Consider the following 15883-nt stretch of genomic DNA (forward strand, 5'->3'; position numbering starts at 1 on the left):
TTCGGGGCGTGGTTAACCATGGTGGTGTTTTTATGGTTAGGTTCACTGGACTTGTACTTAAACAATGCTTGCTAGGGGACGTTGTCCCAGTACCTTCGGGTGCTAATTTTGAAACTTCAAAAGCAGGTTTTTCGGACGTTAATCTTTTTAATTCGTTGCATATCGCAGATTTTTTTCTTTTGCGGGTGCAAAGACATGCTATTATTCAGGTATTTCCAAATCTTTTTTGCGTATATTATGGAAATATATATATATATATATATATTCTTTTTAAACATACATATATTCCTATCTTAAATTAAAAGGCAAAGATAAGATACATGTACCCGATTGACGTATGCAGAGCCCCACTTGTTGATTTGATAGTAGTCTGCTTTGCATTAAGTACCAGTCTCTTCGTTTCCTCCTGTCATAAGTATCTCCACTTGATCTTATCTACAGTAAATACATTAAATACTAAAAGCCTTGGTTGGTTTGTGTGGGAGTAGATTTTAGGAAAGGGATTCCTAAATATCCACGGATTAACATTTGAAGGTTTCATCTTCAAAATGTTATAAAAATTTTAGACTTTCACGATTCAGGGGGTGTCCCAATTTCATGAAATTCTTTGAATGGCTTGGTTAACCAATCAAATTGGATTTTGGGTGGCGTGGTTAGCCAGTAGATTTGGTTTAGGATGGCGTGGCTAGCCAATTTCGGGAGATGGCGTGGTTAGCCAATTTCGGGAGATCGATAGTGACATCGATAATCGGTAGAATTAATTTCGACAACCTTGGAATTTAACCCTTCAGCTGTGAAATTAATGAACGTGCGACATGGGCAAATCGTAAGAGAGGGTGAAAACCCCCAACCAAAAGTTGGCGTGAAAGCCAAAAGGTGAAGACCTTGTTCGACGTTGTTACTAGCGTAGCTGAGTTTCCTGATTTTTGTACATGTTCAAAACATCAAACAATTTGTTATTTGTAAACCTTGTGTTTCAAAGGTTCCAAATTCCCAAATTAGTTATTTCTGACGTATCGACGTCATCTTCCGGTCGTGTTCCTGCAATAATTATTCTAGTAGAATCAAAGGGGTTGATACTTTGCGATTGGATTTCGCTTGGTCTAGGAGTTTCTTTTCCCTGACCACAAGCGAAAAATTTTCTTTGCTGTTTCAAATCTTCAATTCCCAAGCTTTCAATGGCATGAGGATCCAAATCCTTGGAGCTTTCTACTATTGTTTGGAGCTTGAGGATATCCAAAAATCTGAGCTGGAGTATCCTTAAGTCTTTCATGATCTCGAAGCTTCTTCGCTCTAAGTCTGTTTCCATACGCGAAATAATGGAGAACAAATTTTGGTTAGCATATAAGAAAGGATAAGGTAGTCTAGGCCTCTTCTTCAGGTTGAATGTCCCTGTGTGATTCCTTTTAAAAGACGTTTTCCTTTGCTTATTTGACATAACCTCGGTATTTTAGCTTTTGACAAAATCAAGAGTTGTGAAAATTAAAAAGATTTTTATCAAATCGAAAACACCTTTTGCCCCACGGTGGGCGCCAAATTGTTTTGGTCAAAAATTATCCAAGATAATCAACATTGAAGACTTAGATCAATTATGTAACCAAACTTTCGTTCGTGAGGTTAAGGGCTTGTAAAATTGGTTTAGATTCAAAGATGCGTTTAAAATAAGTATGATAAATCAAGATTATGTCGACTTAAACAAAAGAAGGTAGTCAAAAGATTTCGCAAATAACTATATAATCAAATATAAGATAGATTAAGCAAGACAAAGAAAGATAAACGTAAATAAATGCGGAAAATAAAGAGAAAGGAACAAAGAACACCGAGATTTGTTATCGAGGAAAAGCCCTTAATCCTTTATGGATTGCCGGCATAAAAACCCCGGGAGAAAGCAATCGTCCCTGCCTTGTTCTTTTATTAATGGTGTAAATTAGTTACAATGATAGAGCGACTTGATCGATCTTTCTAAGTAAAGAAAAGTGTGTTGGTTGTTTACAAGTATGAGCAGAGAAAATAAGCAAGTAAATATGTGAGTGTGTGTAACGTTGTATATCCTATGATCGATCAGGTCCTCGTTTATATAGAGCAGTCTAGTAATTAATTTTCCGAAATGATGTGTAATTTTGAGTCTTAAAATTTATAACACGAATCACCTAGCGACTGACTACTACACACTTACGGGCAGTGGACCCGTTCGTATGCAGTATAGATAACTTGGTAAATCCGAGGTTGAACACAAGGACTTTGTAAGCAGTTGTTGATACTAAAGTAATTCAAATAAAAAGGGGTTGTGACCGAGTTGTCACTTTGCAAAAGTTAGTAGAAAAAAAGTTAGTAATCCCTCTAGATTAATCGAAAAGAGAATTTGGTGTTTTTTTATGATAAAAGAGATTTAAAAGTCATCCATCTTGATTTTGCTCGACAACATATTCAGATTGCACAAAAAAGAGGTCCAAATTCAATTAAGTTGACAAAGATAATCGTGACAAAATAAAGATACAAACTGGTACCACCAACGTTTGTAAAATTCATTTTAATCACCTAATTAATCAGTTCTTTTGTAAAAGCCGGTACCACCAATGCTTAAAACAATTTCCCTAACTAACTAGTTTATTTGACTATCTAATTAACAATTGTACCTATGTGAAGATAACGTGGTACCACCAACCGTTACACAACACGTTGACAAAATAACTCATTTTATTAAATGACATTCACTATCATACCATGAACTAGTGATAACTGTTTATAGACAAACAATTAATTGAAAATCACATACGTATTCAACTGGTACCACTAACCAAGAACACATATGCCACCAATATCAAAATAATAATTAATAAGGAATTAAATCATCAAGATATCGACACAACGATAATTTAAATCAACTTTGAATTAATAAAATAGTGTAATCCTACATATTGTCTCACTCCATCAAGATGGATGAAAAAGTATTTAGCTACTCATAGCAAGATAAATAACACTAACAATTATTAATATCAAATAGTCCATACTAACAATGTTTGCTAATAAAGTCTTGTATTAATATAGCTAACAATTAAAAGAAAGAAAATTAAAAGGATCGAACGAGATTTGCTGCTATTGTGATGTGATGATTGCGGCTGCTTCCCACCAATCAAAAGCCAAAAGGCTTTTTAGCCGATGTTATTCTTTCAGGAGAAAATGCTACAAATTGAGATGGTGTTGAATGTTTTAGCATGGTGGAACAATTCATCATTTTAGTTTGTGTATGACAGATATACTTCGGATCTTATGAAAAGCATGATATCAATTTTCATAATACCTTTAGATAAAACCATTTGATCCATGTTATACTTAGGATTTAACACAACAAGAGATAGCTTTGCAAGGTTTTTGGCTCGACTTTTTTTTTAATCAACAATTTGTTTCCCTATCTTTCTTGCATTAGCCGATAAAATCATTTGATCGACGTTTGGAATGTCCTTGGTTGGGTTCCTTTTTTATCCTGAATAATTTTCCTGGATCTGTATGCAAAGATGTTTATTCGATTGTTATGGTTAATTTGTTTGGGTTTATTTTTTAAAATTGGATTAAATACATAGAAACACTCTAACAGAACTTACCAGTTTTTTTCATGTTTTTTTTGCTATTTGTAGGGCATTATTATACATGGCTCGGTCAATGGTGAATGGACGAAAAATTTTAGGAGTATTTTAACCGATGGAGTGGCTATTCAGCTAGCAAATTTTCAAGTTGATTTCGATATATCTATTTGATATATTTGAATTCTAATTTTTTAGGTTTAATTAATATATTTTGAGATTACTCGTTTGATCGGAGGGGATAAATGATAGATAATTTAATCGGATTAGGAGAAAGAGGAAGATGTTCCCATTTATCAAAGAATGTGGAGTATCATATAGACATTTATTTATTACGGAGTATTTTTTAATTATTACTAAGGGTGTGGTTGTAAAATTACAAAAGTAGAGTATAAAACTCCGATCCATCATTTGTAGGTTAGGCTATTTTTTTTCTTTCTTTTGAAACACAGCAATAGTATAATAAATCTTGGATGAAATAAAAAAGTATTAAAGTAAACAAATAAAACAATAGTCTTTTCATTAAAAATCACCGTGTATCATAAAATTATCGTACATCAATTGTTTCGTGAATTTTTTTGCATCAATTTAACAATGATTTAAGGGTTAAGATTTTTTTTTATTTATTTTACTTTAGTACTTATTTTACAATATCCAATTATATATGATAAATTGAAATTTTTTTAACACACTACGTCAATTACAACCGGAAAAATAGTAAGCTAAATGTAATGATACTTGAGTTACTACATTGTATGATTAATTATTTTACCCGTAACTACCATTAACGTAACTACTACTATTAATATATAGTATTACAGGTATTTTTTAATTTCATCGACGAGCTCGGACGTTGACTTTAGGAAATGCAAACTCGACTATAAGATTCATTAAATGCATCATGTTCAAAAAATCACGTACATCTCAGGGCCATTCAGTTTACAAGTATTCTTAATTACATACATTAATACATATAACAATATATAGTAACCGCTCGCTTTGATCAGATCGACGGACAAAGAGGTATTATCAGTTGCCCTACTAATGATTAAGTATAAGCAATTAATTGATTAAGTACATAGTTTGTAATATCTCAGTACTACTAATTAATGGTATTCACATTTCTATATATATGCAGATGACAGAGGAAATAAGATCAACAAATGAGCAATTACCTTCGGTTCATGAAAACGGGAAAGAGAAGGTATTCACATTGATTATTGATTCTTACATACAATCCATTTTTTCTTTCTTTAGTACTTATTTTACAATATCCAATTATATATGATAAATTGAAATTTTTTTAACACACTACGTCAATTACACCCAGAAAAAGTAAGCTAAATGTAATGATACTTGAGTTACTACATTGTATGATTAATTATTTTACCCGTAACTACCATTAACGTAACTACTACTATTAATATATAGTATTACAGGTATATTTTTTTAATTTCATCGACGAGGACGTTGACTTATTTTTTTGGATATATATAATGATAGTTGGTTAGAATCATTGTTTGCGTGGTTATTCTTGGTGACGATTGGTACAAATACAAATCTCTGGCTGAATATGTTAGTAATTGATTACGTACGTTGTAATCACTACTAATTAATAAATGGTATTCATAACATTGCAGATGTCAGAGAAAATAGCAGGATCAACAAGTGAGACGGAAATAATAGGATCGACAAGCAAACAATTACATGGTATATACAGCAGAACGTTAACACCTCGAGTTCTCAAAAATAGGAAAGAGGTATTCACATTATCATTGATATACCAGAGTAGTTGGTTAGAATTATTGTTTCTGATTATTCTTGGTAATGTAATCACCACGTACTACTAATTAATGGTATTCACATCGCTATATATATATGCAGATATCGGAGGAAATAGCAGGATCAACAAGTGAGGCAGCGGAAATGGGATCAACAAGTGATAAATTACCTCCGGTTCAAGAGGATATAAGACCCTTAAAACAAGAGGAGCAGTCGGCAGCAAGCGATACGGAATTAAGATCCTTACAACAAAATCAGGAGCCAAAAATCAGCACTGAGGGTGCTAACAACACTACAATACTTTTGCAACAAAATCTTCCTTGTCAACATCTACTTACAGGTATCTGCAATCCCTTTTTCCTTGACTTACTGCCATGTATATACAAATTACACCACGTTATATTCAGACTATCGATTACTACAGTATAAAACAACAAAGCATATAATTTGGATGGTCTCTTGAGTTACTGTACGTAGCTAACACTGTAACTAAGAGTATAGCTTCTTAAGCATGTAGTATAAGTGAATATTGCTATAACTAAAATATTTTTTTTTATCACTCTATAAAATTCATGGAAACCAGTTTTTAGGGGCCAGACACCAATTTTAGAATAGCAGAAACCGTTGAGTCTTGCTCTAGAGATCAAGATTTGAGACTCCGGCTTTCTTATCCGGCGAAGCCATCGAGATTATTTTTTTTTAAAGGGTAAAGCCATAGGCCGGAGGTCCTTAGGAAGCAACCTCTCTACCTAGAGTAGGGGTAAGGTTGTCTACGTCATACCTCCCTCATACCCGGGCGCTCACTTGGATTGAGTACAGTTGTTTGTAGACACCAGTTTTAGAATCGGTGTCTATGCAAGGGGTTTCTATGTGAAAGTAATAACCGGTTTCTTTGAAAAGTTATGCAGACCTCTTTTTTCACAATCACCGGTCTCTTTATGTATGTTTACACCTTTTTTCTGTAAAGAACTGGTTCCTTTCTAAAAACCCCTCTCTTAATCAAAACAGGTCTCTTTATTATAATAAAATGGTTCCCTTGTCGGATATTGAAACCAGTTTATATATTATAAAAATTGGTTCCCAAACCTGTTTACACACTAGTTAATTAACATCAATATGAAATTTAAACCTGGAAAAGAAATTTAAAAAATTCATATAAATATTAACATCAAAACTTGGTAATCTCATATATTCCAAGTATATAAAATATACATAGTGAAAACATACTAATTCCAAGTATATAAAACTAGACCATCTCATAGCTTAAAGACCTAGTTTGAACTTCTGATACATAATGTTGTTTCTACTACTAATATGTACAATGACCTTCATAGAGCTTTCAACATGCACCTTTCAATCTGCATGTTTAGATAGGGCACCATGAACAATAAGTCCTTCATGTTCAAACAAGTTACCACAGTTTAACATGTGAATATAGAACAAACAAATTTAACACAAACAGAATATAGAACAACAAATTTAACATGTAAGGCCAAATGAGAAAAACCAAACTAAGCTGAACACCTCAACCTAGGACTGATCTATATAAGGATATTCCACACATATTAGTAATAAAAAAAACTTGGAACTAAGAAAATTAGTAAGAACAAGTTCGGGTTTTTAAGCACTAAACTGAAATGCATAAAGCAAAATAGGGAGATTATGTTATACCTAACCATAGATCTTCACAAATTGAGCAATCTATTCACCAACGATCTTGTTAATACACGTTTGAGTACATGGTCATGTATTTGTTCAGGGTACCTTTGAAAAGCATAAGCATTTGTTATAGCACGTACCTAATTATATAAACAAACCACTTACACAATTACACTATGTTAGTAATTCAATCAATTACTTTATGAATGAGCCTTTATTTTTTTATAAAAGACTATCTTATTTTAGTTAAATCAAGTTTCTTTTGAAATTTTCTCAAACAACACAATAATCCTACGCGACAGCTGAGACGGTTGATCAGGTAGACCTTAGTATATCCCTTTTAACATAAAAATCTTGCCATAATTCCAAGTAGAACAAGAAACGTTTTTACCACTAACATGTAGAATATGACAAATTAATCAATCTATAAAGAGAAGAGCAAAATGGTACCTTCATCATTCATATTATTCTGCTTGATCAACTACCTATGAAACAATTGTATATATTGATGGAGGAAGAGCCTTACCCGGGGTTCGGGGTGCCCTACGTAAGTCAGGAGATGTTTGCAGTAATTGTATGTTCCAAGGGAGACAGTTTGGTGAGCTCTTTCTGCCTTTCTTTGAGCTGCTTAAGGTTAGTAAGTCAATGAGGATATAGACATTCTATTCTTAATATTATTAGGTAACAACAAACAACTTATGCAAAAACTATAACATAAATATGATGACAAGGGTAAGTTATGTTACCTCTTTTAAGAGCAAATTATTTTGATCCTTGCAAGTTGCAAGGCTTTCTCCTGCGATTAATACAATAATGTCACAAACCACATTATTGTTGGCGCCTTTTTATTATAAACAAATTATATATCCAGAATGGAAATTCGCATTCGACTTCTAATATTACTTTGTTCTTGCGTCCTAATTAAAGAGCAAGAACTCGAGAAATTATTTTCTCAAGGATGTATCTACTTTTGACCTTGATTTAACACATTTAATGGAACCTAATTATATTATAAGAGTTACACAGTACTATGTTAGTATTTCAGTCAATCACTTAAAGAATAAGCTTTTTTTTTTAAACAAATTCTCTTGCATAAGCTACATCAGGTTTCTTTCAGAAATATCTCAACCATCAACAATGAATCTGAGTTGAGGGTTTAGTTTGCAAAATAAATGATAACCCGCAATACTTATCGGGTTGTTGAGACAAAATAAATGATATCCATAGACGTTTAGTTCACATCAAGCAATAAGACTGTCTATTCGTAATTGACATATAATTAATAAAAAGAGCACTATATAGAAATATATATTCATGTCAATGTGATCGATAATAATAATGTTTTACGGTTAAATCAATTCTATATACATTATCTATCATTAATAATGTTTACGGCACCTAATTCTGAAAGCCAAAATCTCAACAAAGCTAAAGGGTTACAGATTATATATATAATAACTTATTCAATTAATTTCAGCATCAGCATCTCTATATACTATTTCAAACCCTAAATTAGACAAAAATATATGTCGGAAAGAGACTTACCAACGTGTCCAAGGCGAAACCATGGTGGTTCTAGGTGGTCGTCACTTGTCAGTGGCGGCGGTTCCGCTGTGCCTACTATGGAGATATATGTTGGTGGTGGTGGTGGTTATGAGGGGATCAAGAGGAATCTGAATGATGTGAATGTGGGACAGAGCCCAAAGGATATCTAAAGAGGAGCGGTTTTGTTAAGATAGAAACAGAGGAAATTTGAATATTTTCAAAGGCCTAGGCCCGGGAAAATTATAAAGACCTAGGCCCGGGAATTTGAATATTTCCAAAACTGGTCTCCATGTGCAATTATAAAGACCTGTTTTTCATTACCAACACTTTTATATGCATAGAAACCATTTTTATGTTAAAAACTGGTGTTCTTATTTTTTATAAGACCGGTTTCAACAATTTTTTTTAAAACAGGTTTATATAAGGGGTCTATATTTAGATTTTTGTAGTATAAGAATACAGTTTCTTAAGCATGCAGTACAAGTGTATTAGATGTGGTCAGATTTGTTCTTTATATAGGCTTGATATTCGTACTATAGTTTTTTATTTTTTACCACAATGTAAAAACATAACACAACAATTTAATTCACGCTTGTGGTGAAATAATTAAAAAAAGTTGGTACAAACTTCAATATCTCTCTCTATAAATTTATTGCTGTGGGACCCGCTTAATTTCAGTCTACCAATATTTTCTTTTCTTTATTGGCTTCACAGTTCAGGCTACCAATATCAATATTTTACTTAGTTTTATACGTAGTACTCCGTATGTAAAACTTTTTGGGTAACCTGATGATATATTAAAACGACGATTAAGTACATAGAATGTGGCTGTATACCACATACAAGCTACATATGGCATTCCATATGTAGTAAACACATAAACAAATTAACAAATATATTACAAGTAACTGATAAGATCTCGAGTACTTTGTCACTTGTAAGCAAAACAGCCCCCACCAAACATAGGCAGCATAAGTAGGATGAGTCAAAATGCTTCGTTGTTGCTGCTTGTTTGATCAGTCCACGATGGCAACTTCCAAGCTTCCATAAGTTGCCTATTGTTCTCAGTCTCTTTTATGTTGATGGATATCAGCTTTAATCGGACATTTGTCACTATTTTGAGAATCACTTGGTTAGCGCTGCAGATGTTAGGAGAGAAAAGGCGTGCATTTCGCTCATGCCAAATAAAGTATGTAGCAGCCGCAACAAGAAGTCTTCCAATAATGCTTTCAGCTGACCTTTTCGTGCTTCTAGGAACGAGCCATTCAACTAGGGGTGTTCAAAATATCCGAACCCGAATCCGTGATCCGAAAAATCCGGATTTTCGGATATCCGAAAATCGGATATCGGATGCCACTTTTCAAAATTTTCGGATAATCGGATATCCGAAAATCCGAACTTAATTGGACTCTTGGGCCTGGGCTGATAGAATGGTGGGGGGTCATGGGCTTATGACTAGTCAGAAAAGCCGAAAAGGTGTAGATAATTTTTTCCTATCTAATTCTATTTCTCATTTTCTGTGCCTCTCACTCTCTGCGCCTCCACCAATCCAATTTATGCAACAAATTGTTACACATGAACCAAATAATAGAAACCCTCCAAACAAATAATAATAGATGGTTAAAGGGAACGAGCATGACCGAATTGAAAGAGATCAGTAAATTTCGTTGATGGGTCCATCATATATAACTTTTTTGCTTATTATTATTGTTTTATCTTTTTCTTCTACTTCACTTTCTTATCTGTTTCTTATTCCATATATAATTAACTCTTGTTTTACTATATATAAGATAGATGTTTTAAACAAACTATCAGTCAATTGATTTCTATTTTTGATTTAATATTCTAATGAATCCAAACAATTCTTTGATTTGTAAAAATTAAAAAAATCTATTTATGGTGTGATTTTTCTTACAACAGATCTATTCATTTATATATAATATAAGATTAAAAGAAAATTTCCGGATATTCGGATAATCCAGTATCCGAATCCGAAATTTCGGATATCCGAAATTTCGGATTCGGATTTCGGATGACCAAATCCACTATCCGAATTTTCGGATATCCGGTTTTGAACACCCCTACATTCAACAACATCTTCCCATTTTGTTGTACATTTGCCATGTTTGCAAGTCTTTTAATTTTGTTCCAAACCTGCAATGAAAATGAGCATTCAAAGAAGAGGTGACAGCATGAATCGATGCCTGTCTTACAAAGGGGACAACACATCAGATTCAAGTTCGTGACACTTCCCATGTCCCATGGTTTCATACGATCTTGGGTCTTCAATTTGTTTTTGAGGACCAGCCAAAGATGAAAAGAGTAACGGGGAACACATTGCGAGAACCAAATGATATGTACCCACGGTACCTCCTGTTGTTTATACCGAATTGCTTTCCATATTTCCTTTGCTGCAAAATCACATTCAAGTCCATTCGGGTTTTTCCATATCATACAATCAGCCTTATTAGGTTGGATGGATGGGGGAGGTATACCTAAAAGTACGGGATATAAATCATACCAAGCTTGTGGCCAACTACATTCACCATTATTCACGAGATCAGCAATCTTTGCATCTAACTTTAAACCTGCTCGCATAATCTCCCTTGGTGTGATAAACGTATTAAGAGGGCCTTGACGACACCACAGGTCGCTCCAAGCATGAGTGTGTAAACCATTTCCAATGCTTCTCCATATGTAAGGTCGTATGGTGTTACACATTTGGAGTAGCTTTCTCCATCCCTAGCTCATACTACCCCGCGGCGCAACATCCCAAAACATTCTTCCCTTTAACTTGTAAGAATGGATCCATTTGACCCATAAGGATTTACCATCATAAGAATGCTCCAAATGTGTACCCTATGAGAGATTTATTAACATTGGATATGCTTCTAATACCCAATCCACCTTCATACTCAGGAAGACACACATATTTCCATGCCACCTTCACTTTTCCTTTTTCTCCATGATTCCATAAGAAGGCCCGCATTTTCTGTTCCAAATCTTTGATAATACGGGACCGAAGAATGAATACTGATGCCCAATATATATGCATGGTAGTTAGGACCGAATTAACAAGTTGTAGTCTCCCAACAAAGGATAATGATTTAGATTTCCAATCATCAATTCGTTTTCCAATCCTTTCAACCAAAATTTTATATTCCTTATAGAGTAGCCTAGTCAAGATCAAAGGGACACCTAAGTAACGTACAGGTAGTTCACCTTCCTCGAAAGGCATGATTGCCAGGATAGCCTGCTTCGTATGGCTTGGTGCAAGGCCAGACTTCTTCTTAAAGTACATCAATACATCCATGATGGTTTTTGTTGATGATATATCGCCTATAGCAAAATAAAAAAAGGATCATATGCAAAACAAACATTAACAATCTTCTCCTTGCTACATTGTGCGTGAAACTTGAAAGCATTATGATTCAAGGTTGCTCGTTGTAATAGGAGTGATAGGACCTCCATTACAAGAGTAAAAAGATATGGAGACATAGGGTCTCCATGTCTTAAACCACGTTTACCCTTGAAGTATACATGTAGATTCCCATTTATGTTGATTGAATAGGACACACTAGAAACACATGCCATAATCCATTTGATCACAGTGGGATGAAAGCCAAATTAGTGAAGATTATTTTCCAAAAACTTTCAATTAACATTATCATATGCCTTCTGGATATCAACTTTAAACTCACATCTGGGAGGCCCTCCAGCTAAGTGGTAATTACGCATGAGTTCCTGGGTAAGTAGGATGTTATCTCAAATCTTTCTCCTTGGTATGAAAGCTGATTGGTTTATGCTAACAAGATGATCTAGACCAACCTTTATTCTATTTGATATAATTTTACTGATGCTTTTATATATAAAATTACAACACGAGATAGGCCGATAATCCGTTATAGTGGCAGGAGTAGGTACCTTAGGAACAAGAGCAATAATGGTATTGTTTATTTCCTATAGTAATCTTCCATGTCTGAAGAAATCCTGTATTGCATAGCACACATCATTTCCTACAATGGCCCATGATTTTTTTAAAAAGGTTGACGTAAAACCATTTGGACCTGGAGCTTTATTATCACCAATGGAGAACATGGCATCCTTAACTTCCTCTGCCGTAACATTTCTTATCATATTGGTGGCTGCTTGGGTATCCAGAGTGTTAGTGAACAAACCCACATCAGAAATTGGTTCAGTTTGGCTATCATCTCCAAGAAAATTTCGATAATGATCAACTAATGCACCCATGACTGCTCCACCTTCAAAAAACATTACCAAAGCTATCTTTAATCACCTCAATCCTGCTTCTGTAATTCTTACTTTTGATAGAGTTATGAAAGTATGTTGTATTTGTATCGCCTGCATTAAGCCACTTTATTTTCGCCTTTTGCTTCAGTAAACATTCTTCATCATAGGAGGCCTTCTCGAATAAACATTCTGCCTCTATTTTGCGAAGGAATAGGCCAGTAGGGTTTGAGTCCATATTCCTCTGGAGTTCATCAAGTTGATGTCTTAGGCCAGAGACTCAAGCATGAAGATTCCCTTGCTCAAATAGTAGTTTACGCATTTGTGATTTGAGAAATCTTAGTTTTTTTACCACACAAACACATGCTATAACCTATAAATTCCAGTTTCCATGCTTTCTCAACAGCTTCCATGAACCCTGGTTTTTGAGTTAAAAAATTGGAGAACTTAAATGGTTTGGTCGGGTTCTAGATATAGAGGGAAGCCTTAAGATAAAAGGAGTATGATTCGAGACTCGGTACGGCTCAAACATCGCTATAGAAGAAGGAAAGTCATCAATAAATTTTGTATTGCCCATTATTCGATCAATCTTTTTGAGGATTCCAATCCCTTTATTGGGTTTCTGGTTCCATGTGAAGTAGAAACCGGAGCTGTTAACATCCATTAATTCCGTTAACTAAACACACTCATTAAACTCTCTCATTCCGGTGTTGATAGTGGATGAACCATAGAAGTTGTCCTCTAAGCTCAGAGTCGAGTTAAAATCGCCCACAACAACCCATGGAGCATTTTGGACAATCTTCTCTGACCACCCCAAACACGGCGTCGGCGCCGCCAGCAAGGGCAGAGCCCGTACCGTATCAAACCGCCACCATCTCTTGGATCGCCGCCCATCAAATCCATAAGATTCCTATATGCGTCCGGTGACAACTAGTTCAGAACGGATGAGGGCAACGCCCGTACCATATCCACCAGAAAACAAAACTGATGATTGTCGGAGATGTCTTCGGAGGTGGTGGCGGTGATTGTCTCGCCAGAGAAGAAGGAAAAAGGAGGAGGTGGTGACGGTCATCGGAAAAGAAGGTGGTGGTTGGCGGCAGTCTTGCCGGAGAAGAAGAAAGAAGGAGGAAGAAGATACTTGATCCAACGGTGGAGATTGATCTCCTTGTACTTTTTGAGTTGCTTGTACTCTATTTAATATGGGCGAGCAAAAACCGAACCGGAAAACCAAAAACCGAACCGAAAAAACTGAAAATCGAACGAAACCCATTGGTTTGGTTTTCATTTTCTAAAACCGAACTGATTGGTTCGGGTTTCAGTTTCATATGCCAAAAACCCGATCAAAAACCGAACCGAACTGAATCATATATTTTAATTTATTTTATATTTATTATACTTATAATTTATAAATATGCTAATATATTTAAACTTTTTGACTTATTAGTGTACAAATCTATATAAATTGTATGTTTTAGATGAAAACGTATAATAAAATAAATTTAGTTTATAAAAGTTATACCAATTTTAACACCTAAAAAGTTTAAAATATATAATTAGTTAATAAAAAACATCTCTATTTTTTAGTTTCTATATCATTTATTTTTCTTAACAATTGAAAGTTAAATTTATAACATAATAAAAAAAAAACGTAAAAAAGAAATTTATAAAAAAAACCGATACCGATCCAAACCGAACCAAAAAACCGACAAACCGAAACGAACAAAAACCAAATCCGATGGTTTTGGTTTTCTAAATATGGAATTGATCGATTTGAGTTTCGGTTTTAGGCAAAAACCGAGCCACACTCACCCTTACTATTTAACCCATCCCTATATATATGGTAAGGTTTATGTGAGAACTATCTATATATGAACATATGTAATTATAAGTATAACTTGATAGTTTATATGTGAATAAATAGGTTCACTAATACCATTCACATATGAAGATTAAGTTATAATATAAAAGTTCACATGGTTCTTTTAATTCAAATGGTTTTCACATGAACCTTTTCATATACTAGAACGGTACCTCCCCGATGCGGTGGTAGTGGTGGAGCTGGCGGCGGGGTGGCAATGATGGGTGGTGGTGGTGGCAGCGGCAATCGTGGTGACGACGATAGGTGGTGGCGACGGTGGTGGGCAATTATTGATGGTGGTGGTGGCAGCATTTAGTTTAGGTCATTAATGTAATGTGCTTTTGATGAATTATTGAAAGTTAAAACTCTTATTTGCTCTATAATATTGTATAGGGTTTTGTTAATGACAACCTTTAGGGCTATGAGTATAAGTTATTTAGGTGCATTAAACTTTGTACCTTATCATAGGGGGTGGTTTTTTATGTATAAAATACTATTTTTATGCATGTGATAAAATATTAATGACAACCCTAAGGGCTGTCATTATCATTTTCTTATATATATATATATATATATAGGGATGGTAATATAAGTCTGTTAAGTATCTGAGCTTAGATGTGGAATACTCACATATTGTTTTTTAATCCATAAAATTTATGGGTGGCAAACATTTATTTATTAATAAAAAAAATATTTAAAATTTGTATATAAAGGATTTCATACCTAAACTTAAGTGTCGGACAACCTTATATTGACCTTTTCATATATATATATGTGTGTGTGTGTGTGTGTGTGAAAGAGAGAGATTGATGATGCCTCGTAAGAATTGAGATAGGTGTTGGAACAAAATTGGGGAGGAACGCATATAATGGATTTAGATCCAGAGTCGCAATTGAAATCATGAAAGACACACGTGTACACGTATCTAGAACTCAAAATTATATACACTATATTGTATTACTAATGTTCAGGCCCGTCCAATGGATGGCTAGTATCAAAATATATTAATCAAAGCTAAAATATTGGAATTCAATTATATTAAATAGTTACCAAATAAAATTAAAATACCTAAAAATAAAACATTAAACGATTCAAATAAGGCAAAGAATTGAAGAAGAAATGCGTAATAAACTAATCTTTCGAGGAAGACGTATCATACATATCAAAATAATACTCATTATTAGAATAATCGATATCAAACGTAGGATCG

At 34.2% G+C, this 15883-nt stretch overlaps 1 long non-coding RNA gene across 1 annotated transcript; it reads right to left on the reverse strand.

Annotated features, from left to right (window-relative positions):
* Positions 1-7589: 7589 nt before the first annotated feature.
* Positions 7590-8695, reverse strand: LOC122602781. The gene is made up of 3 exons (XR_006324396.1): positions 8568-8695; positions 7769-7818; positions 7590-7646 (listed from the first exon to the last, which is right to left on the reverse strand). It is a non-coding gene; the product is annotated as an uncharacterized LOC122602781 (long non-coding RNA).
* Positions 8696-15883: the final 7188 nt, after the last annotated feature.

Source organism: Erigeron canadensis, chromosome 6 (genome assembly GCF_010389155.1).
Source record: "Erigeron canadensis isolate Cc75 chromosome 6, C_canadensis_v1, whole genome shotgun sequence".
NCBI lineage: Eukaryota > Viridiplantae > Streptophyta > Magnoliopsida > Asterales > Asteraceae > Erigeron > Erigeron canadensis.